The following is a 23994-nucleotide window of genomic DNA, read 5'->3' as shown; positions in this document are numbered from 1 at the left end:
TTTTTTGTATATTTAGTAGAGACGGGGTTTCACCATGTTGACCAGGATGGTCTCGATCTCTCGACCTCGTGATCCACCCGCCTCGGCCTCCCAAAGTGCTGGGATTACAGGCTTGAGCCACCGCGCCCGGCCTTAGCATCTCCATTTTGTAGATGAAGGAACTGAGGTAAAAAGAGAGATTAAATAGCTTGTCCAGGTTGACCCTCAGATGATTTTAGGTTGAATGAGGAAGCCATGCTGTTTTCTAGTTACTTTGGGCCAGATATTAAATGCTGTGAATTCATTAAAAAAAAAAAATCAGAAGAACTGAGCTGATAAAGATTAGTGTAAGTCAGTTTCCAAAGTAAAATACACATTTAATTTGGAATATTTATGGTGCTGTTTTTATTGTCAAAGAATGTCAAATGTCACTAAAGAAAGTAAAACAATGAAGTTCAGTGTAACTCTATTGTTAGTTTTCTTTTTTAAGATACTCACCATCATGGAAGCTTGTAACCTTTACCCAGAGAACACATGTTGTAGTATAGCCATCTGGCAATAGGTACCTGATAAAATATAGGATATCCAGTTGAATTTGAATTTCAGATGAAACACAAATAATGTTTTAGCATAAGTATGTCCCAAATGTTGCATGGAGATATATTTATTCTAAGAAAAATTTGTTTATCTGAAACACAAATTTTAGCTGTGCTTCTGCATTTTTATTTGATAAATCTGGCAACCCTACACCTGGCCAAGTACCTCACCACCCTTCACACATTTGTCCTGTCACTCGGCCAGACAGATTTGTCAAGGAGGTCAAGACAGAAAGGAAGGGAGAGAGGGTAAATTTGAAAATACCTTGAAAAGAAAAAAGCCTAATAATAGGCTGTCTTGCTTGAGGGATGGCCGGTTTACCTCTAGACTCCTTTGAGCCCCATCCCACCTCTCAGACCTTCTCTTTTTTACTCAGAAATTGAATAACTATGAACAAATTGCTTGCGTTCTCTAGCTTCGATTTCTCCATCTGCCAAACAGCAGCAGTTTTACGTGTTAGAAAGAAAACAGGTGATGTGATATGACTGACTTCCATAGATAGTGTTTGGTAAAGACTTCTCTGAAGTTTCTAAACAGAAACTCAAATTATTAGAAGAAAGCAGTCATATGAGGGGAGACACACACACACACACACACACAGAGAGAGAGAGAGAGAGAGAGAGAGCAATCTTGCTCTTGTATCCGTGCAACTGTAGATAAGATCAAGGAGACAGAGCCAGACAATGTGTACAAAATGTTTTACAGGGACAGCAGATTCTATACTGACCTGTTTTTTAACAAAAATAAAAGAAACCAGATTTTGAGTAAAGTAAAACCTTGACAACTGGGGCAAAAGTAGGACTAATCTATAAATCACTTTTCCTGGAGTGGGTTTGGTGAAATGGTGACTTGAAACGCATGCTAGGTGAGGAAGAAAATATAAAGACTGGGCGTAAACAGCATGGAGTTATGATCAAATTAAAGCTGCAATGAAATTAACTCCATCAATACTTGCTAATGTGTATAACGGGCATTTTAAAATACGGCAGTGTTATGGAATGAATAGTGCCTACCAAAATTCATATGTTGAAGACCTATGTGACTGTATTTGGAGATACAGTATTTAGAAGGTAATTAAGGTTAAATGAAGTCGTAAAGGTGGAGTCTAATCCAACAGGATTCGTGGCCTTATAAGAGGATGAAGAAACCTCTCTCTCTCTCTGGCTCCCCCACTTCTCTTCTTTTCTCTGCCTACACACTGAGGAAAGGTCATATGAGCACAGACTGCCATCTGCAAGTCAGGAAGACAACCATCATCAAGAAGTTGCCATGCTGGCACCTCAAACTTGGGCTTCCAACATGCAGAACTGTGGGAAAATTAATTTCTGTTGTTTAAGCCACCCAGTCTATGATATTTTCTTACAGCAGTCCAAGCTGACGAAGACAGGCAGTAAAGAATTAAAGTCTACTTGGAGGAGCACCAACATACCCATTTAAAAAATCTTCTTTTTTTTTTTTTTTTTTTTTTTTGACACGGAGTTTCACTCGTTACCCATGCTGGAGTGCAATGGCACAATCTCGGCTCACTGCAACCTCCGCCTCCTGGGTTCAGGCAATTCTCCCGCCTCAACCTCCTGAGTAGCTGGGATTACAGGCACGCTCCAGCATGCCCAGCTAATTTTTTGTATTTTTAGTAGAGACGGAGTTTCACCATGTTGACCAGGATGGTCTGGATCTCTTAACCTCATGATCCACCCGCCTCGGCCTCCCGAAGTGCTGGGATTACAGGCTTGAGCCACCACGCCCAGCCCTAAAAACCTTCTTATGTGAAAAGGCTACAGTTATTTAAACTCAAGAAGAATGTGGAACAAGAAAGAGAAATAAAGTCAGTGAGATGAATGGACTAAAATAACCTAGCAACTAATGGAATAAATAGCCAGGAATGAAGCCCCTTTTCCAGTGTTTGGGTCAGCCTGGAATTTAAAAGGAATGGATCATGAGAGGTTAGCAGAGATATATGGGTAGCACTGTGAGAGTTTTCAGTACTAGCTTGAGATTTGGTTTCTAAACGAAAAATTCTGAGACTTTTGATCTATTAATTTATCTGTCCTCCTTGTTCTTTTGCTTGGATTATAAAGAAACAAAATAAGGCACAATCAAGTGAAACCTCTTGTCCAAGGTTCATTTATTCAAGACATATTGAGGTATGAGAGAATTTGAAGATGCAGGAGTGCCTGCTCACAAGGACATAAAACTTGGTAGAATTGATGTTCAGAAAATCCAAGCAGTGAAATCCTGGGTTTGAAAAGACATTGGATAAATAACTGTTGTAAGATTGAATGAATGGGTGGATGTACTGATGGATGGACAGATGGATGAATGAATGAATGAGACTGGTTGTTACAGAGGTTCACAGAAGGCTTGGGTCCCAAAGTGCCAGCCTCTGCTCAGGTGGAACCTATTTGACCATAGGCATTGACCATTCTCTGACAAACTGATAGCATCCTGTGCCTGATGGCTCCACTATGAACACGAGAGAAATACAGACAATGTTGTATCTGCCTTTGCTTTCCTCTCAGCACAGCCTCAGCTCCACGAACCAGGACCCTGACTGTCCCATTGAGTCTTGGTGAACATTCCGAGCTCCATTCTATTCCCCTTGTCATTACTAGGGGCCTGTTTAATGTACCAATTTATTCACTTATTTAGTCAAGAAATATTTATTAAGTGCTTACTACAGGCCAGGCACTGTTCTATACTCTGAGAATACATTAGAAAGTAAATGTGCTTCAGCTTCTGCTGAGTAGAGACAGAAAATAAACCAATAAACAAAGTAAATACGTCAGTAGCAAGTGCTATGGAAAAAAGGCAGGGGAGAGGGACAGAGCAGGGCAAAGCTCTGAGTGCAAGGTTTAAAGATGTGGTTGGGGAAGATTCCACAGGAAGGAGACCTTTGAGCAGAGATTTGAAGGAATTGGCAGAAAGGCCCATGTAGCTGCTTGGAGGGAAGCTGCTCCAGCCAGAGGGAGGAGCAAGGCTCTGAGATGGGAGTGTGCCTGGGATGAAGGGGAAAGCAGTAGGTGGACCACTGCATCAGGACCAAGGGAGTGAGGGAGAAGAAAGACATGATAAAGAGAGAAGAGGGGAAGGACAGACCCTTGTAGGACCCCAGAGGCCTTAGGAAGGATTTGAGCCTTTACCTTGAGCCACGAAGTTTTGATAGGATTGCTCTGGCTGTGGGATTGAGATGCTGAGAAGTGGGGGAGGCTCAGGCAGAAGTGAAGAAGCCAGGTAGGTAAATATCCAAGTAATAGAGGATGGTATTATATATCCAAGTAATAGCTTAGCCCAAGTGTTTGTGGCAGAGGTGGTGGGGATATCAGGTTTTAAATACATTTGGGCAGTAGAGCCTATAGGATTTGCAGATGGTTTGGATATAGGGTTCACATGAGGAGACTCCTGTCAAGCACCCCTGTTATCCACTGACACCACTGCATGGCATCTTCGCTAAGGGATCTCCATGAACTGGCCAGCCCAGCATGAACTGGGATCCTTCCAGTACCATCAGTCTCTCCCCAACCTCCCCATACAACTGTGGTTTGGATTGATAGTAACTCTGTTCCTAAGCCCTCCACTGCCTAGTCACCCCTTTCCCAACACCCAGCCCAGGCTGTATCCTATAACTCTCCATTTCTACATCTTTCTATCTGTACTTGGGTTCCCACAGAGTAGAATCTGTAGATTTTGAAGAAAGAAAATGGCTTACATGATAAGAACAGGTCTGAGTGAGGAAGGCAATTCCAAGCCGGGGGAACTGTAAAGGGAAGGCATTAGCCCATGTGTGGTAGCACTGAGATGATCAGAACATCAGGGTCAGACAGTGACTATTAGCAACTTTCTAGTTTCCAACCCAGTCCCTGTTCCCAGATTTCCAGATATTTTAGTTCAGAACAAGATTTATACAGTTGCCATCTGAGAGCAAGAATAAATAGGAAATCTAAAGACACTGGCTCTTACAAACTTGTAGTCTTAGCTATGATTGTTTAAGCAACAAAGAAAGAAATAAGGGAGAGAGAAGGAACAAGAAAGAGAGAGAAAGAAAGATTGATTGATTCTTTCCCATTTAGCTGTTTTACAAAAACCAGCAATAGGTTACTACCACGTTTTATCTGCCCTGTTTACCTTAAAAAAAAACTAACCCATCAACCCCTATATATTAGTTTATGATTTAAAGTAGGACTTTAACTTTATTTTATTTTTTACTTTAAACCCAGGGCACATGTGCAGGTTTGTTACATATTGTATGATGGTGACGTTTGGGCTTCTGATGATTCCACTGCCCAAGTAGTAAACATAGTACCCAATGGGCAGTTTTTCAACCCTTTCCCTCCTGCCTCCCTCCTTCCTTTTGGAATCTCCAGTGTCTGTTTTTCCCTTCTTTGTGTCCCTGTGTACCCAATGTTTATCTCCCACTTAAAAGTGAAAACATGCAGTATTTGGCTTTCTGTCTCTGCTTTAATTGCCTTAGGACAACAACCTCCAGCAGCATCCATGTTGCTGTAGGAAACGTTATTCCATTCTTTTTCATGGCTGCATAGTATTCCATGGTATATATACAAGATTTTCTTTATCCACTTCACCCTGGATAGGTACCTGGGTTGATTCCATGTCTTTGCTATTGTGAATAGTGTAAAATAGAACTTTTTCAAAATAGCAATCAAGAAGAAATGCTCTCAGGAAATGAGACTGAGCATGTTAAGTCTACCCAAACAATTTTTTAGTGTTAAAAAAACACATCATGTAAGTGTTTTCCAACACAATTGAGGCCATTGATCCTGACTTCCTGCTTTTCAGAGTCATGATCAGGAATTCCAGACACTCAGAAATGCTGGGGGCTGTGTGTGCACATGTTGTTGTTTTAAAGGATTTATAATTCTCACATGTGGAAATTTTCCACTGACTTTAGTTTTACTAGTATGAGCCACCAAATCCACAAAAATTGCACTATGGCAATTTGGAGGCATACATCCAACCTCCTGGTGGAGTAAATTATAAGATGTAATGAAGCAGTTATTTTCTAGGACTTGTGTTTTCATTCCTCCCACAAACAAATCATCTCAAATTAAATAGATTCCACACAGTCCTAAGGAGCCTTCTCGTGCTGTTTTTTGTATATTCAGCCATAGTGTCGCAACAGATATTAAAGGGCCAGCCGCACAATATTTTAGTGACTGGATGGGAATGGGAAGTGGAGGACCTGCGGGCTTTACCCTGAAGAGGTTTTGGGAGAGGGAAGTGAGTGGTGGGTGAGCATCAATTTCAGCCCCTGCTTAACAACTGTTTCTCCCTCTGGGGTCTTTCAGTTGCCCAAAGTAGAAGGTTCTCCAAAATGCTAGATCCCTTGAACCCATCCATTCCCCTTCCCTGTTAATTATAAAAATAATCTTTTCAAACAGCTACTCTGATGATGGACTATTCCACCAGACACAACTCTTCACCTATGTCCCTAATGATGATCTCTTAGCTGTTTCTGTTTGTTTGTTTCCCCCCGGAGACTGAAGCGGCCAGATTCACTGTCAACTAGAGTAGTTGGCACTGCCCTTGTTATTTTGAACTTGTACAACCGGGGATTTGGAACTCAGAACTTTTAAGACCGTATCTGAAAAGCATCTCCATGCATGGCCAATGTAGCCACTGGCAACAGCAGGCACAGTGTGTAAGGCCTGTGGTCTTGTCTCCACCTGCCTCCCATCACTGGCCTTCATTTATGAGCAAAAATAGTATCCCTGAAGCCCAAGTCTCCCTTCCTTCCACTGTGTAGAAGTCAGAAGCTACAGGAGTAGAGTGGCCCAGTGTAGCTCCTTCAAAGAGAGGGAGCCACCCTACCCTCTGTACAGTTCTGTTCCTGACCCTCACTTTACATGGGCCGATCAGAAACACATGGTGCGGGTTGGCTTTGGGGGTGCCAGCCTACGCACAATCTTTTGCTAGGATCTGTCCCCACCTAGGATAACTGCCACAGGGCCAGTTCTATGTGTCCATGTTTGTGCCAAAATGAGAATACAGATAACTTGTTCAAACCTAAAGTCTAGTTAACGTTAACAACAGAATTTATTGGCTCCATATTCTTTTAACATACCTCTGGCTTTAAAATTATAACTGAAGCCAGGAGTTACAAGCTTCAGTGAGCAGATTAACAGAAACTTTGAATTCCTGGGAGACAGTCAACACTGGTAGTTTGAGTCAACAAATCTTTGTTAGAAACTTCCTTAATAGACAGCTAAGAAAATTATTATTGAATATTTACATACCAGTTACCACAATTTAAGTTGAATCAATCCCTTGTTTATATCTTATCTTAAAGCTGAGTTTCTAAGCCTGCTTCTTATGGCAAAGGGATTTCTTATAACATTAAAAAGTGTATTTTAATTGTTTTAAGAACTGTTGTCTTAGAACTTTGAAACTGTAAGTGTTCTTTATGGAAAATGAAATACGTTAAAGTGCATTATAGGAACTTGTTACTAAACCTTGTGAGTTTTAGTAGAAAACAGCCTTGCTGGCTTGTATGTTTGTCACAGAACATTGATATAAACAACCAATCTTGTGATAGTGAACTCAGTGTTAGTTCACTGCTCTAGATCTAAGCTACTCAACCACCATAAAAGGGCTGTGCACTGCCTCTTAAAATTAAGAACATAGCTAAAGGCATTCCTGCTCATAAAGATTTACTTCACAAGTATACTTAAAGTGATAACAATGAAACCTTTAAACACAATGAGAACGTATTTGCCACATTAGTAATAAGATTCTAGGGATTCCACTGTTTTCAGTTCAGAAAATGATGTCCTCTACATTTAGTTTTTAAATAAACAAGTGAAAAACTGAAAGAAAATCACACAAAGGGTAATGACAAACTAATTAAGATGAGAGTATAGGTATGTGGGACTATACACAAAAATATCTAGCACAGAAGGTGGCATATACTAGGTGCTCAGTAAATTCATGCTGAATCTGATTTGCAACAATTAAAATTCCCTTGTACTAAAGTTAGTCCATGGCTTGAGATGGAGGTAACAGGCAAAAGTCAAGATGTAAGAGTATCCTCTGGGAAGTTATCTAACCCCACCTGATGTTTAAATTTCCCTCTTTGCTGCCTCCATGAACCCCTTTCTCTTTTTGAATCATGGATTACCAGTTCACAAGCATTCCCTACACTCCCCCTTCCCAAATTGGCATACCTGCAATGTAGACCCAGAGCTGTGCCCAGCATTCTTTTCAAGGAATGACTTGGTGTGGAAGTGTAGGCAGTAGACCTCCTCCAGTCTTCAGTTATTTCAGGCCCTACCCTGGCTGCAGAGACAATCTCCACCTGAGGTCACGCTCTTCCCCAGATAGCCCACAACCCTTGACTGAGGGAGATGCCCACAGGGAAACCACGTGGATGGGCAATATTCACTCTGGCACTCCCAACCAGTTTGGCCAAGACTTTGTAAGGCTCATATCACAGGTCAGCTTTCTTTCTACCTTGCCCCATCCTGGTTCTGTTTTCTTCCCTTCTCAGGTGTTGATCTGATGAGCTTCTTGCTCTGGAACCTTGGGCTTAAGTATCTGCTCTGAAGAGACAATTTGAGACAGCTGTTTCACATTTCAATCTCTTTATGGGATTACTGCCAAATGACCAATCTGACCATTACATCTAGGTGAAGAAAGGAATGCCTGGAAGCTCATTAGACTAAATCAAGGGTTCACCATAGGTTAGCCTTTAGAAGTAGAACTGTTTCTTCAAGTAAGGCTGTATAGCAGAATAAAGTGGCACAATTCTATTGAAGCATCTGAGGCAGGCCATGGAGACTTAGAGAGATGAAAATCAATAGACTGTGTAGATCTGTGGTTCTCACTCCACACCAGGCATCAGAATCCACTGGGGGCATTTGAAAAACACAAATGTCTGAGCCTCGCCCCATTGATTCAGTTTCAACATTATAAAAGTCCTTCAGGTGAATCTTATAGACGTCTTGCGCTCAGAGCAGCTAAAATTGAGCTCTAGGGCCCTTCTACCTTTCACGGTTCCCTGGTTCCATAATAACACAAGATTGCCCTTACTCCAGAACAATGCAAACATTTAAAAAGAGAGCCTCTACCATCCAAGGTTAGAGAATCAACTCTGGCCTTTACACTAATGGCAGGATCTATTTTTTTATTGTGCATGTAGTACCACTAGCTATATTCTCTTCCAGAAATCAAACAAATGAAATTACAGATGTGCTAAAGTCCCTTTGATTTCCCTCCACTGCAATATTAAAGGACTCCTCCTAATGTTCCCGGATCCCTTCTCTCCTTTACTGCTAAACTTCCTCTAAATTATAGAGCGCATATAACGGTGAGGAGATCCCACAATGGCATTCCCTGTGCTTCCCAGGAGATTTCAGTAGGACAATCGGTGGTTCTGACTTTTGTGGCTTCATTCCCTATATCTTATGGATAGAGGAAACAGCAGAGATTTATGCAGTTCTCAAATATAATGTTGGCCCACATATTTGTTGTCTAGTCTCAAACTGCCTAAAAAATAAAATGATTAACTTTTCTCTTATTTATTTATAAGCAGAGTCTCACTCTGTTGCCCAGGCTGGAGTGCAGTGGTGTAATCTCAGCTCACTGCAACCTCTGCTTCCCAGGTTCAAGCACTTCTCCTGCCTCAGCCTCCTGAGTATTTGGGACTACAGATGTGTGACACCACAGCAGGCTAATTTTTGTATTTTTAGTAGAGACAGGGTTTCACCATGTTGGCCAGGCTGGTCTCGAACTCCTGGCTTCATGTGATCCGCCCACCTCACCCTCCCAAAGTGCTGGGATTACAGGTGTAAGCCACTGTGTCCAGCCAACTTTTCTCTACTTGTTTGGAAAACTTTTGGGTTCGTGGTCAGTTCTCTTAATAGGTGTCCTTTTGAAACCTTGCTTTTGAATGGTATTTTTTCTTAAAGTTGACAGCTAGGATTAAAGCAGTTTGCACAGGGTTTGGGATTATTCATAATCAACTTGTACTTGAAGACCTTTCAGCTCTTGGCCAACAGCTCTATTTAGTGTTAGAAAAACAGGAGCTCCTGATCGCCCCTTTTGCTGAGACCCTCTAAGTAAACTTGAATCCACCTAATGATCTGATCTCCAATTTGATTGCCAAACTGATGCCAACACAATTGTGATAATACAGTCAAGTTAAATGGCTTCAATTCTGGAAAGCCAACATATGCTAACACCTGATATCCTTTCCAGAGATACATATGCATTCACATATATGCTCATACAGATAAGTGGTATTGGGCTTGGTGTGGTTGCTCATTCCTGTAATCCCAGCACTTTGGGAGGCTGAGATGGGTGGATCACCTGAGGTTGGGAGTTTGAGACCAGCCTGGTCAACAAGGCAAAACCCCATCTCTACTAAAAATACAAAATTAGCCAGATGTGCTGGCGCGCACCTGTAATCCCAGCTACTCACGAAGTTGAGGCAGGAAAATTGCTTGTACCTGGGGGACAGAGGTTGCAGTGAGCCGAGACTGTGCCACTGCACTCCAGCCTGGGTGACAGAGCAGCCCTGTTCCTAGACCCCAATCACTAACCTGACTTCTATCATTATATATTGATTTTGCCTGTTTGTATACCTTAGGTAAATGGAATTATAGAGTATGTACTCTTTTGTGACTACTTTATGTCTTTCAACTTTATCCTTGAAAGATTCACTCATGTTTTATATGCAGTGATAGTTTTTTTTTCATTGATTAAATACAACATAAATTATTTATTCATTCTACTACTGATGAACATCTGTGCTATTATGAATGAATTGGCTATGCACACTCTTGTATATATGTTTTGGTATATGTATCACAAGCCTTTCTGTTTGAGTATATGTCTAAGAGTAGTATTGCTAGCTAATAAGATGTACATATATATATACAATCAGCTTGGCAGCTACTGCCAAGTACCTTTCCAAGATGATTGCACCAATTTATATTCAGAAGTGTGTGAGAGTTCCCATTGGTCTGCTTCCTCACCAACACCTTGCACTTTTTGTTAGTCTTATTTTTTTTCATTCTAACCATTCTGGTAGATAAGTAGTGATACTTTGTTATGGTTTTAATATATAGTTTTCCTGACTATTAATAAAGTTGAGCACTTTTTAATAAATTTATTGGACATTTATATATCCTCTTTTGCAAAGTCTCATTCTAGTCTTCTGCCTATTTTAAAGCTTTAGTAAATTGAGACAATGTGGCATTGGCATGAGGGCAGACAAATAGATCAGTGGAAAAAAGTTAAAATCCCACAGTTATATGGTCACTCAATTTGTAATAAAACTAAAAGTGAGGAACAGTGTGTGTGTGAGTGAGGATGTCTTTACAGTTAATCATGCTGGGTCAAATAGATATTTATATGAAAAAAAAATACATTTTAACCCCTACCTCAGACCATACTCAAAATCAAATTCAAGATGAACTGTGGATCTCATTGTGAAAAGCAAAACAATAAAGTTTTTTGAAGAAAGCATAGGATATCTTAATGACCATGGGGAGGGAAAAGATTTCATGAACAGGGTACAAAAAGCACTACATACAAAGTAAGGCAAATGATAAAATGTAGTACTTTAAGAATTTCATTTTGTCAAAAAGCACTATTAATAGAGTGAAAAGGCAAGCCACAAAAGATATTCAAAATATGTGTACATAACACAAAACACCTATCCACAATAGATTCTTTTAACTGCTGCATATTATTCCACAGTATATATGTATCACAGTTTATCTCTATTTATCTCTTAGTGACAATCATTTACTTTGTTTCTGATTGTTCACTATCTACAACAGTGCAGCAATAAATACACTTGTACCTCTTTGAGTGTTTTCTTAAGGAATTACTCAGAAATGGAGTGCTGAGTCATGCAATGAAGCAGACCATTTCAAACCACAAAGGCCAAAGGTAAGATATTTCCACCCCGTGGGGTTTCTCCCATCTTGCAAATCTCACTCTGAAACTAGCTGTCTGATCTCTCTTTGCCTGGGCCCTGCCCATTTTTACTCCTTTTGGAGACCCTAGCATAGCTTAACCAGAGTACACAGGCTTGAGAAGACATAAGAATGCTAATGAGGGGAAATAAAAGGACATAGGAAAATGAGTAGACAAGAGAGCTCTCTAATATTCTTGGCTTCTCAGCTTTCTAAAAGAAATTGTATTTATGGCATAGTTATTGACTGGAGCCATATATCTTGCATGTTGATGATAGGCAAATATCCTGGGGTCTTTTGAAAAAAGAAATGTATCAAGTACAAACTTCAATTAACTGATTAAATTTTTTTGATTACTAGAGAGAGATCAGACATCTCTGCATTTTTCAATCTTAGTTATTGAAAGTACTTTCAAATACACATTAATCTACTTTCCTGCTTTGGTAAGTACAATATCCTGAACCTAGCTGACTATTTCTTTACAGGTTTAAAATCTTAAAACCCTCAGGGTCATAATTTGAACATCAATCTCATCATACCTGACATGAATATGGGAAGTGTCCCTGGCACATTTTGCCTTACAGTAGACTATAAACTTCTTAAAGGCAAGAACCACATTCAAATTCTGATTCTGCCAGGTGTCATGTTTGTGATATTTAGTGAGAGTGTCTAATTCTCAGTTTTCCCATCTATGAACAGGAAGAGACAGCCTACCCCTCAGGTTGTTGGAAGAATACAAATTCCTAGCATATAGTGAATAATGCACAGTAGGACTTGGCAAATGTTCCTTTCCTTCCTCCTTAAGAATTTTTTCTTGAATCAAATTTAAATGAGTGGAGGAAATGAGAATAAATTTGTTCTAATACTAGGGCATAAAGAAAAAAGAATCATGCCTAACTATACTTTACCTTGCAAATTGCATCTCTCATCTGAAAGTAGGATGACAGGGAATTCCAGAATACTGAGATTTCTAATCATTTGGTTCCAATTAGTAATTGGGCAGACACTTGACAACATATATCACATTTCCTTTGCCCCAGCAATCCCTAAGGAAAAAATTGAGAACGAACAAGAATGAATAAACAAGGATATTCACTGACACATTGTTTATAATATTAAAATATCAGAAACAACATAAATACTCATCAATAGGAGATTGGTAAAACATATTTTGCATCAACCATATGTCAGAATATTATAAAACCAATAGAAATTATAATTTAGCTTTTTATTTATAGAGTTATAATGTGTCAACAAAATATTATTAAGTGAACAAAGCAGATTACGAGAGTACATATAAATTTGAGATTCCAGTTTTGTCAAAAGGCATTTAGATATATGTATGTATGTATTTTTAAAAGTCTCTGAAAGTACACACCAACATGCTCATATGTTTATGTCCAAGGGGTAGGATTATGGATAATTTTCTCTTCCTTTTTAATATATTTCTTTTGACCTGAATTCTTTTACAACAAGCATATATTACTTCTATAATCAACAAATAATAAAGCACTTTTATTTTAAGAATTTAAATTTTTTTGTTGCAAAAAATGCCAACCAATAATTCTGTACTACAAAATCCTAAAAACTCAAATTTTTATGGAGATTTCCCATTGATTTTCAAACAGAAGGGAGAAGTCTCATTACTGCTGTTCATTGCTCAAAGTCAGGCTTTCTAAGCCTTGGCACTACTGGCATTTCTGGCTGGATATTTCTTTGTTGTGGAGCACTGTCCCATTCCCTATCGTGTTTTGCGGCATCGCTGGCCCTTACGCACTAGAAGCCAGTAACACACACCACTCCCTCTCCCCAAGTTATGACATCCAAAAATGTCTCTAAACATTGTCAAATGTCTCTGGTGGTGGGGGGAGGAGGAGGGAGACAAACTGCCCAGCTGAAAACCTCTGCTCTAAGAAAACGAAGGCCTGGAATTAAAACTCGTGTTTACCACTCACTGGGTGATTTGACCGCTCTGTGTTCTAGCTCCTCATCAGCAGAATGACCATCTAATCTTAAAGATATCTTTTGGTCCTGTAATCTAGAATTTTATGCATTTGTAGAAAATCAACTGGGCTAAATAGAAAGTCCAGTGTCATGCAGAAAATCAAAACTGCAGACAGAAATGTAGCTAGGTTTCCTGATTGCAATTTTGTACCTGTTCATTCACTTGTGTGGCAAATATTTGTCTGCTATAACCCAGGCACTGTGATAGGCATTGGGAAAGAGCAGTAAACCAAAAAAATGAAATCCTTTCTTTCATAGAGCTTACCTTTTGTTGAGAAAAACAAAACAGAATCACGTACAGATAATAAGTAAGAGAATATTAGAGGGTAGTTAAGTGACGTAAAGTAGGTTACATGGTAGTAGATAACTACTGGAATGGTATTGGGGGTAGAAAGTAACACAGAATAAGGTGGTCCAGGAAGCCCCCAGAGGCGTTGTTACTTGGACTAAGATCTGAGTGATAATGAAGACAGAGCCAAGCAAAGGTCAATGGGAAGAATGTCCCCATGACAGAGGGAATTGACATGTACAAGCAGCGAGATGAAGAGCTTGGAACTGCATTCATGACAATACCATAGCAATATGTACATGGTTAGAGAGGTACCCAAGGAAATTTGTCAATTTCTATTATTAGTAGCATGCAGAAAATGTAAGTGGAAAAATAATCTCTGATTTTTCCATAGTAGAGTGATTATAGTGGAAATTAGATCCAGGAAAAAGGTCTCACATCATGGCCTTCCTTCATAATGCAATTGAAAATTATGTTTGGGGAAATTCTGGAAATAAATGCTCCTAAAATTCATCAATGCCTTTCTATCATCATTTAGTCCTAGGAGGGGGGTGCCAAGAAGATTTCTACTGAATTGCTAAAGCAATAAATTGAGGAGATAATCTTTTTCATGGTTGATATGCTCAGGGGGAATGGGTCCAGCAGATAAAATGATAACTAGATTTAGTTGACAATTTGCTTTGAGTTAAATGTCGAGTTGTAAATAATTTAAAAATAGCCTGTCATTCAATAGCAGTGTGTCCTTTAAGAAATTTTAATCGATGCAAAACACATTTCTCAAACACAGCTTCTAACCCCTGTGAAACCAGCTATTGGTTTAGACAAAAAGCTGTGACACAGCCAGAACTATATGTGCAGTAACTCACTAAGGAAAGTGAATTGAGCTACAATCTCAGAATTTCATATTATAACAATATTCTGCAACTTAAGAATTAGCTATTGCGACAATATGTGACGTGGAAACATACAACTTGTTCAGCTCTTTTTGCTCAAGGGCACTGAGAAGCTGAGGTTTCCATCCACTCATCAGAAACAATCAACATACACATAAACTTTTGGCTGCAAATGGATTGTCTGTTTGGTGTCTTTGCCAAAAGCTCAGCATTACAGAGAAAAAGAAAGCGAAAGGGAGAGAAAGGTGGAGGGAGAGGAAAGATACAGCAATTGTCTGATATTAGGGTCTACTGTCACCTTGAGAAGATAACTCAAGAATAAAGAATCTTACTACAGAATTTAGGGGTGGGGGATTCTCTCCTCACTCCCATAACTATCACTAATCTAAGCTAAAACCCCTTTCCACGGTGACATCATGTCAAAATGTGGAAAAATAGTGATCATTCTAAATGTAACATGAGCAATTAGTCACCTTTTCCAGGCCCACTGGTTTCTCCCTGTGGGTGCTGCAGAGACAGTGGCTTTTCTTCCTCTCTCCCCTCTTCAATCCTGCCCAAGGCTGCACTGCTGGGGTGCACAGCCTGGTGGCTTTCTCTGACGAGGCTGTTACTTTTCTGAAGAACTTTTTATCAAAGGAAACCAATCATTGTCCAACCCCTAGTGCCAGGAGATGCAGCAGCGTAACCCCAAGGGCAATAGAAAGCTCTGTATTTTAGGTTGAAACTCCTGGAGAAGATGTCTTTTCTTTTACTATTATTATTTTATTTTTTTCTTGCTTAGATTTGGAGAACATTCTCTCTCTCTCTCTTTTTTTTTTTTTTCAACGTTGACATAGATTATAAAGACATCCCAAATTGCCATCATGGCAAATAAACCAAAACAATTAGAGAATAAGGACACCCCCTGAGCATTTAACTGAGGTTGGCTACATGTTTATTATTAATGAATTGATTGTCATTGATTATCAAAACATGTATGTAATGATTTTACCCCTTAAATCTTGGATGCTAAATAATCTGCAAATCTGTTAATCCTGGATAGATTTAAAGATAATAGATAATGATGCATTATTCATAGATGTTGCACAGCAGGATATCCATTATACAACCGTTAATCTCTAGCAATATCACTTTCATATACATCTGTTATTATTTTACTTAAGCCAGATTGTCAGAAATTTTAGGAATGCTAATTTTTAACATTCAGCTTTATAATGAAATATCAATTCCTTTTTTTAATCTAATGCAACCACGGAGACTTCATGAAGATGTTGCTTCCCTCCCTCCACCCCTGGCCCAATTTACACATAAGCACACTCAGAAAGACATGTCTACAGGCTGCGTGGCTCTGTTATTGACTACTGAATGGTTTCCAGCCTGTCTTTGTCCCAAGGTCAATCAGACTCAAGTTCCACTTTTTTTTTTCCTCTTGTAGGAAGATTTCTTTATTGGTAAGCTTATTTAAATTCCTTTGCAGATATTGAACCAAATCTGCTCAGGCTGCAGCCTCCTGGGACCTTTCACTCTGGGCTAAATATAAATAAATACCCATATAGGACAGCTTTTGATGAAACATTAAAGATCACTCTGGTTATATGGCTTCTAGATTTTCTATTTTCTCTATGAAAAACCCATGGCGGTAGAAAGAACCTTCACCACAGAAAGGAATAGATTTGTAAATTGCTGCCTATGGACCTCCTGGGACTTAATGGCACAGGGCAAAGAAGCAGCTGATCTTGGCAAAGGAAGCAAGATAAATAAAATTAGCCACCAAATCAGCTCCTTTAAAAATACCAGCTGTCAACTCCCTCCAGCGTTTATGAATTTGGGGGCATGTTACTGTCACATTGTGTCTCACCCAGGACCAAGTAGCATTGCTCTTTTCAACTGGGAAAGGGTCCCCAATTCCCCACACAGGGAAAGCTAATGCAAAAATTTGCCCTTCCTCTCTCACTCTCCCTCCCTTGTCATGTGTGCAAGGAAGAAACCAATCCAGCCAACCAAGGGTTATTTCTATAATGATTATACTGTTACTGTTTGTTCTTAAACTATTAACCAAGCAACCCCTTCAAAGGATAAGGCTACTGGCTTTAGAAAGTAAATTTGCTAATGGAGATAAGAGATAAAGCTGGAAGAGAAGAAATAAAAGAAGGGCAGGAATCCTGTAATCTTTGTGGAGTGCTTATCTCTCTACCGTAGCTTCCCGATGGGATCCAGTCTCTGCAGCTTTGGGAAAGAGGCTTGTGCTGCTTGATCAGGCATTGAAACTATGAGGTACAGCCTCCTTCACAGATAGAGATGGGAGACACACAATTTCAAAAACTAACCTTAACCAGGCCCTGCACTAATTGTTTTGTAAGCATTATCTCACTGAAGGCTCCAAACAACCTGTCAAGATGGGTAATCTTATAACCCCATTTTTAAAATGAGAAAATTGAGTACTTAAGCAGTTTGCCCACCCTCCTGCACAGGGAAGACGCACGATGTAGCCTTGTATGATGTATGAGGCACGCTGCTCTTGCTGGGACTTGAAGGTGACCAGTAAACCTTGGACATATTCTGGAGCCAATCATGTATGCCCAAGCTGAAAGCATGTGCTTCCAGGTGCATGTAGAATCTTCTGGCCCCGTGAGAAATCCCTGAGCATTGCTGCATTGCTGGCCAAGTCATCCAGGGAGAATCCGCTGTAATCACATAGATCACATGGAGACATTGGGGAGAAAACACTGTGACAAATCCTTCTCCTTGTATCTATTTGCAGCCAGAGGGAAGAATAGGAATGGGATCAGACAGACTAACCATTTTAATCTTAATTTGCACCTATGTACCTCCTTTGGCTGGAGGCCAGGTGAATTTCCTGTTACACTTTATAGGAGCTAAGTCATTAAGCATTTCTCTTACGTTGCTGTTGCTTCTAAGAAAAAAAAAAAAAAGAAGTCTTACAAAGCTCAGTCCATAGTTGGCACATAAAAACCATGTGTTGGCTCATTCAAATAGTAATTTTTTGTTGTTGTTTATTTTTTTAAATACATGAAGCTTTTCTACTATGCTTGGATCAGAACTCTGTATAATCCATAGAAAACCACAATCATTGCACAAAAGAAGCTTCCATTCCAAACCAGGCAGAATATCAGAATACAAACAGACAAAATCCACACTGCACACACTGAATACAGGACCTGCAGTGAGTAAACCAGAAGGGTTGGCACAATTCAGACTGGGGAAAGAAAAGTCTACTTTTCTCTCAACCGTAATAAACATGAGAGTGCTTTACTCTTACAAAGAGCTTTCTGATGATATTATTTTGTTTGAGGTTCACAAGGTAATGAGGGAGATATGGTCATCCCCCTTTCCAGATTTAGCTCAGCTACATGACTTATCCAAGGTCATGATCGGTGGTGGAGGGAAACCAGGCTACATGCGACCAGTTATTTAGCTAGTCCAAGAAAGTGGAAGTCATTGGGATTTTTCTGCCTGAATATTTAGCACAAGAGCTGGTCATGAACACAAATAAAACACACACTCAAAAGTAACCTTTACCCTTGATGCAATCTGGGCCCTATTCCTGGGAAGGAAATTACATGTCACATGTGCCTGCATTTCTCCCTTCACATCCTCAGTTTCTCCTAGGTGTAGAAGGAGGACAGGTTGGTGAGAGTCTCTAAAAGGGCTACTTGAAGAAAATCAGGGGAGACCAGCAACAAAGCAGGGTGATTTCCCTTTACCCTCCCTGCTGGAGTGAAAGCATTTGTCCCCCCTGATGTGGCTCCTCTCCTCACTAAATTATTATGTGAGGCACGTGGTGACAACACAAAAGGGTTTTCCATAAATTTGAGTTTAAAGGGGATAATACTTGATGTTAAATCGTTAAATTAAATCATTCTTTACAAGACATTTTTACAATTTCAAGCCATTTTCCCAACTACAGCTGCATAGTAAATTAATTACTGCATTAGTAGTTCATTGGTGACTATTGCAAACAATGTTTGTACTAAAAAAACTATACAGAACTATGTCCCAAATATTTGTTCACATGTTTGGAATGCATTAAAAAGTACTTGTAAGGTTCGAGGGGAGATTATTCTCAGTAATTTTGTTGCCTGCCTTATTTTATCTTGGAAAGAGTTATATTCAACTCCCGTGGGCACATAGGGTAATTTATCACAGTTGCTTATGTCGTTCTGGATAATATAATTGAGGCCTTTTTAGAAGTTGAACCAGGTCAGGAAAAGTTGGTTATTAATCTAGTAAAAACGACTTTAATATGGTGGTTTGTAGATATACCAAGAAGAAAGACTAACCATTTTTTAATCTCTAAGGGCTGAAAACATGAAAGGTTAAAATCCCATGACAGATAAATACACAACAAAAGTCACATACATTATATCTACCCATGCTTGTTCCAAAAACATTTTGCTTTTATTTTTTAAATAAATGGTTAGTCTTATAAAAATAATGTGTAATAAAGAGAATATACTTTAGCAAGATGGTTCCCACTAAAGTGGGTAAGAAATATAACTTGGGTAAAAATATTTTCCGATATTATCCATGTACAAATATGCTATACTCAAATTGTATATGAATAACCTGAATTGGTTTTATATGTAATTTAAGTTTTTTCTAAATATACATACTTAATGCATAGCTGAAAGTCACAAGGAATCAAAATATTTCTGTATGAAGAGCAGGGTTTTGTAAGAAACATATATATTTACATGTCTTATATCTGCAGAAACCATTTTCTCCAAACTCAAACTTGGCATAACTCATTTGATAAGCTGAAGTATACTCATGGAACAATAAGTATATTTGAAATCAGGCCTAAGCACCAAAATGGATAATCTCTGGCAGCTATATCTCTGCAGAGAGTAAGATCACACAAAGCGAAGCACACATATTTATGTGACAACTTGCGTACACTCTGGGTACACAGGGCAGAGATACATCAAAAGAGAGCTAAAATCCAAAGAGAAAAACCACGCAAATGTCCATCAGCAGTGAAATTGACAAATAAGCTGTGCTACCTACATACGATGGAATACTAAGCAGCAATGGCAGGGCATGAACTATCCTTGTAACATGGATGAATGTCAAGATCATAATGTCAAGCAAAAGAAGCCAAACATGCAAAAAACATGATGTATTTTTTCATTTCTAAAAATTTTCAAAAGAAGCGAAATTAATCTATGATGTTGGAAGTCAGGATAGTTGTAACTTTCTGGAGAGAGAGGTAGTGAACAGTAGGGAGCCTGAGGGGTCTTCTGTGGTTGTGATGTCTTTTATTTCTTCATCGATAGACTGCTTACATAGTTTACTCTTTCTGAAAATTAATCTAGCTATACACTTAAAATATATGAACTTTCTATATGTAAACTATACTTCAATAAAAAGCTTACTTAAAAAATAAAAATAAGCTGGCTGTGGTGGCTCATGTCTAGAATCCCAGCTACTAAGGAGGCTGAGACGGGAGGATTGCTTGAGCCCAGGAGTTTGAGACTGCAGTTGACTATGATTGTGCCACTCTAAAATAAAATAAAAAAAGATAAAAATGTAAAAGGATCACTAAGATAGCTCCCCTCCAAGCAGGGTTAGCCTAAAGTGCTATACAGGGTTTGAACTCTACCTCATGCCCTATGCAAAGAAGCAGAGCTCCTAGGAGTTTTCAGACAGGCAAAGGAATAGGCACTCAAGATTGTAAGAAAAACCCTCATCTTCTCAGATCATTGCAGTAAAAAAAAAAAAAAAAAAAAAAAAAACTTCTCATTCAAAAAAAAAAAAAAAGCGGGGGTTGGGGGAAGCCCATGGCCTCTACAAGACAAATATTCTCTAGTGTGTGTTTATTCAGATTAGCCAGAGCCTAATCAGACAGAGCCATGGATTACCCGGAGGGGTTTCTCATGATTCTAATTAGATGAACTATTTGCCAAAGGTATAGACAGCCTCACTCCCTAGAAGAGACCATGTTAGCTTTTGGAAAAATAACCTAGTGGGGAAAGAGTGAATTCTCCAGACTTCCTCTGAGCATCACTCAGATTTGAGAGGATGTTGTAAAAGTAATATTACAGCAATCCTGCCAGAATTAAGAAAGGGAGGCTTTCATTTGGTTTGAACTTTCTTCAAGAAATACACCAAAACTCATGGATTATTCCATTTGGGGAATATGGGGCTCTGCCTTCCTTACCCAGACCATTGCTCTGCTCGAAGCCCAAAACCTTCTCAGTAAACAAGACAGGGACGTTTACAAATGGAGAAGCAAAGCTCAATGCTGCAACTGAGATTGGGGAGCAAACACCAAAATAAATACTGACAACAAAAAAAAGACAATAGATAAATACCCTGTGATTCAGCAAGATCAAGAGGGAGAGCAGAACATCATTCTCGACACTGGCTCTACTGTCCCTTTATAACCTTATGTAAATTACCTTACCTTCCTGAAAAATTGATATGTAATGCTGTCTCCAAATGGATGCAAAGAAGGTTGATGGTTGTAAGGAAAACAGGATTCTCCTGTTTCTCCGGGCATGGATTCATACCGTCCCAAAGATAAACATCTTCCTCAAGCCTGACATCATTCGCCATAATTATGACCCTCTGGTCTCTTGGGAAAAACAGCCTGGATCTATATAATTTTTGGTTCTTCTTCTAACCCTATCACTTACTTGCAACATCATCTTCATCTAGTCATTTAACCTCTCTGGGCTGCAAATACTTTGCCAACTGCAATTGCCCTCATCATTCATCAAATACTCAGAGGAGTAGAATAAAGAATTGCTGTCTATTGCTTTGAGCATTCACAAGCTTAAGTGACTGAACAGGAAGACCAGTCTTGCTTGCTGTGCCCCTGCTTTCCATCTCCATGGATAAGCTCTATCCAGCTCAGCCACGGTGACTGAGTCCTGCTTTCTGCAAGAGGTGGGGTGAGGCATGTGAATCTCCTGAGTCAAAGAGAGATGAACTGTCTTTATCCTTTCATTGTGAACTAGGGGCCTCTAGCTGCTATCCAGGATCTTATTGACCCTCTGGTATTTTCCCTTTCCATGATTTAAAAAGAAACTTTTAAAATTCCCAATGAGATAAATCCAGTTTTTAAAAGAGTGATCAATGCCAAATCATGATAAAGATTAATTTTATTATGGAGATTGGAAAGACAGTTATGGCCACTGACAGTTTAGAAAGAATAACATACTTCACAGCAAAAGGTTAGAAGTTAGAGCTCCCAGAAGGTCAATGAGAAATAAAGTAAAAGCGTTGCTGAGGTTGAAATTCAAAGGGGAAAGTGTAATTTGATTTCACCCCAAAAGAGTAATTTATATTCACATTTTTAGGGCACACATCTGTGGTGAAAATGAGCAACTACACCTGTAGATTGAATCCCTTTCAGCACTTTCAGCAATGCCAACACAGTATCGAGAAAACAAATGCTTCTCTTAGTCAAGCATGTAATCACATATTTCCAGATGAGAGGCACAAAAAATGATTAAAAGTTTGGGAAATTGGATCTATATAGAAATACTAATGGGCTGGCTTCCTATATCCTGGAGAAGAAAAGACTGGTAAGGGTAGAGGGCTCTCCACTTTCCTGTGTGTGAAGGAATTCATGTAACCAGTGACTTTGAGAAATAACTGAAGGGAAAAGCAAGATCATTAAAGAACAACCAGATATGTTTTACTTGCATTTGAACAAGATTTTTAAATCCTTGAGTTTTTAAGCTACAGAAATCCTTGGAACCACCTCTAATATCAAAAGAGTTATTGGGGTCTGCCCAAATACATTGGAGCAGAGTTGCCCTTAACGTCCTTCCTAGGCTGGTTTGATGAGCAGCAGAAAACAAGCCAGAGGAACTTTGGGGGTACCTCCCAGAACTGTAGTTTTATGACCTTGACAACTATTAAGCTCAAGATGGCAGCAGTCTGATCAGAAATGATAGTGACCTCAGTGCCTTTTCCTCAATTATCATCCAAATAGTGGCACAGGCCTACCTCATTTTCCCAAACAACAGAGCTGTGCTGAACCCAAATGATGTCATCAACGTGTAGTCATCCAAGTGTGACACCTCAGTATCATTTTAGACTCATCTCTATCCCTCACTCCTCACTGACAGTCTGTCAACAATGCCTCTGAGTCTTTCTTTTGTCTTTTTCATCTCATGTCCATCGCCTTCTTTCCTTTCTCAGGGCAAAATCCCAGTTCAGGCAATCATTAACACATTATTTAACTCCTATCTCCTAAATTCAAGTTCTTTCTCAATGTTTCTCAAAGGGTGGCCAACGATCACCTCCAACAAAATCATCAAGAGAGCTTGTTAGAAGTACAGAATTCCCAGGCCCCAGACCATTCACCCCTGGAGAAGCCGTCGCTAAGGCTGGCATTCAAGAATCTGAATTTTTAACAAGCTCTCCCCATGTAGTATTTTGTATACCTTAGAGTTCTAGAAACTCTTTTCTACCAATTCAATCCACCTGGAGATTATCCTTTCATTTATCTAACAATGCATGCCAGTAACAGTTCCTCCTTTCATCAAGCTGTTTCATACATTAAAAAGTCTTAAGTGTGCTTATCAGTAGTAGAAAGGATAAATAAAATGTGATGCCTTCATACAATGAGTTACTATATAGCACTAAAAAGCACCAGTTACTGCTACACACAACATCACGGATAACTCACGGACAATGACAAGCAAAAGGAACTAAACGTGTAAGAATACATACAATATGGTTCATTTATATGGAGTTTAACAGCAGGCTACTCTATGGTGATAAATGTGAGAACAGTGATTTCTGGGGGGTGATATTGACAGGGTAGAGACACAAAGTATACTTTCTGAAGTGTCAGAATTGTTTAATCCATAGGTATTTACCTGTGTGTGTAGTATGCATATGTGTGTGTAAGAAAAAAATGACTGAGAATTGTGTACTTTACTGTATGTGATTTATACTTCAATTAATGTAATAAAAATAAATAAATGTAGTTATGGGCTTCTGAAAGAGAGGAAGGAGCAAGAGAGAGAGAGAAACAGGTGATTTCACCATTGACTGAAGAGTAAAATCCAAACTCCTTAGCATGTCTTTTAAGATCTTTCACAATATATTCATAATCTAACTTCAAAATGAAGTGTTACTATTTCTTTTCTCCAATCAGACTTACCTTCTTGTGTCTAATTTTACTGAATAGAACTCATGGTTTCTCAACTTCCTCTGCTTCTTTTTCTCCTTCCTTTGCAATCACATCTCACCAACTAGAGTATTATGTTTTCTCCAACCATATCTTAACCCTACTTGAAGCTCCAATTCTGTT

General features: G+C 39.2%; 1 long non-coding RNA gene across 2 annotated transcripts in view; it reads right to left on the bottom strand.

Annotated features, from left to right (window-relative positions):
- The window catches only part of LOC120364355 (uncharacterized), a 380014-nt gene that overhangs the window by 92396 nt on the left and 263624 nt on the right, over nucleotides 1-23994 (bottom strand). For both annotated transcript variants that reach the window (XR_012517631.1, XR_012517632.1), the window contains one exon: nucleotides 12422-12559. This is a non-coding gene — a long non-coding RNA (uncharacterized LOC120364355). The remainder of the gene's footprint in view (nucleotides 1-12421; nucleotides 12560-23994) is intronic.

Source organism: Saimiri boliviensis, chromosome 5 (assembly GCF_048565385.1).
Source record: "Saimiri boliviensis isolate mSaiBol1 chromosome 5, mSaiBol1.pri, whole genome shotgun sequence".
Lineage (NCBI taxonomy): Eukaryota > Metazoa > Chordata > Mammalia > Primates > Cebidae > Saimiri > Saimiri boliviensis.
Note: the sequence above shows the minus strand (reverse complement) of the source record. Positions and strands in the feature narration are given on the sequence as shown.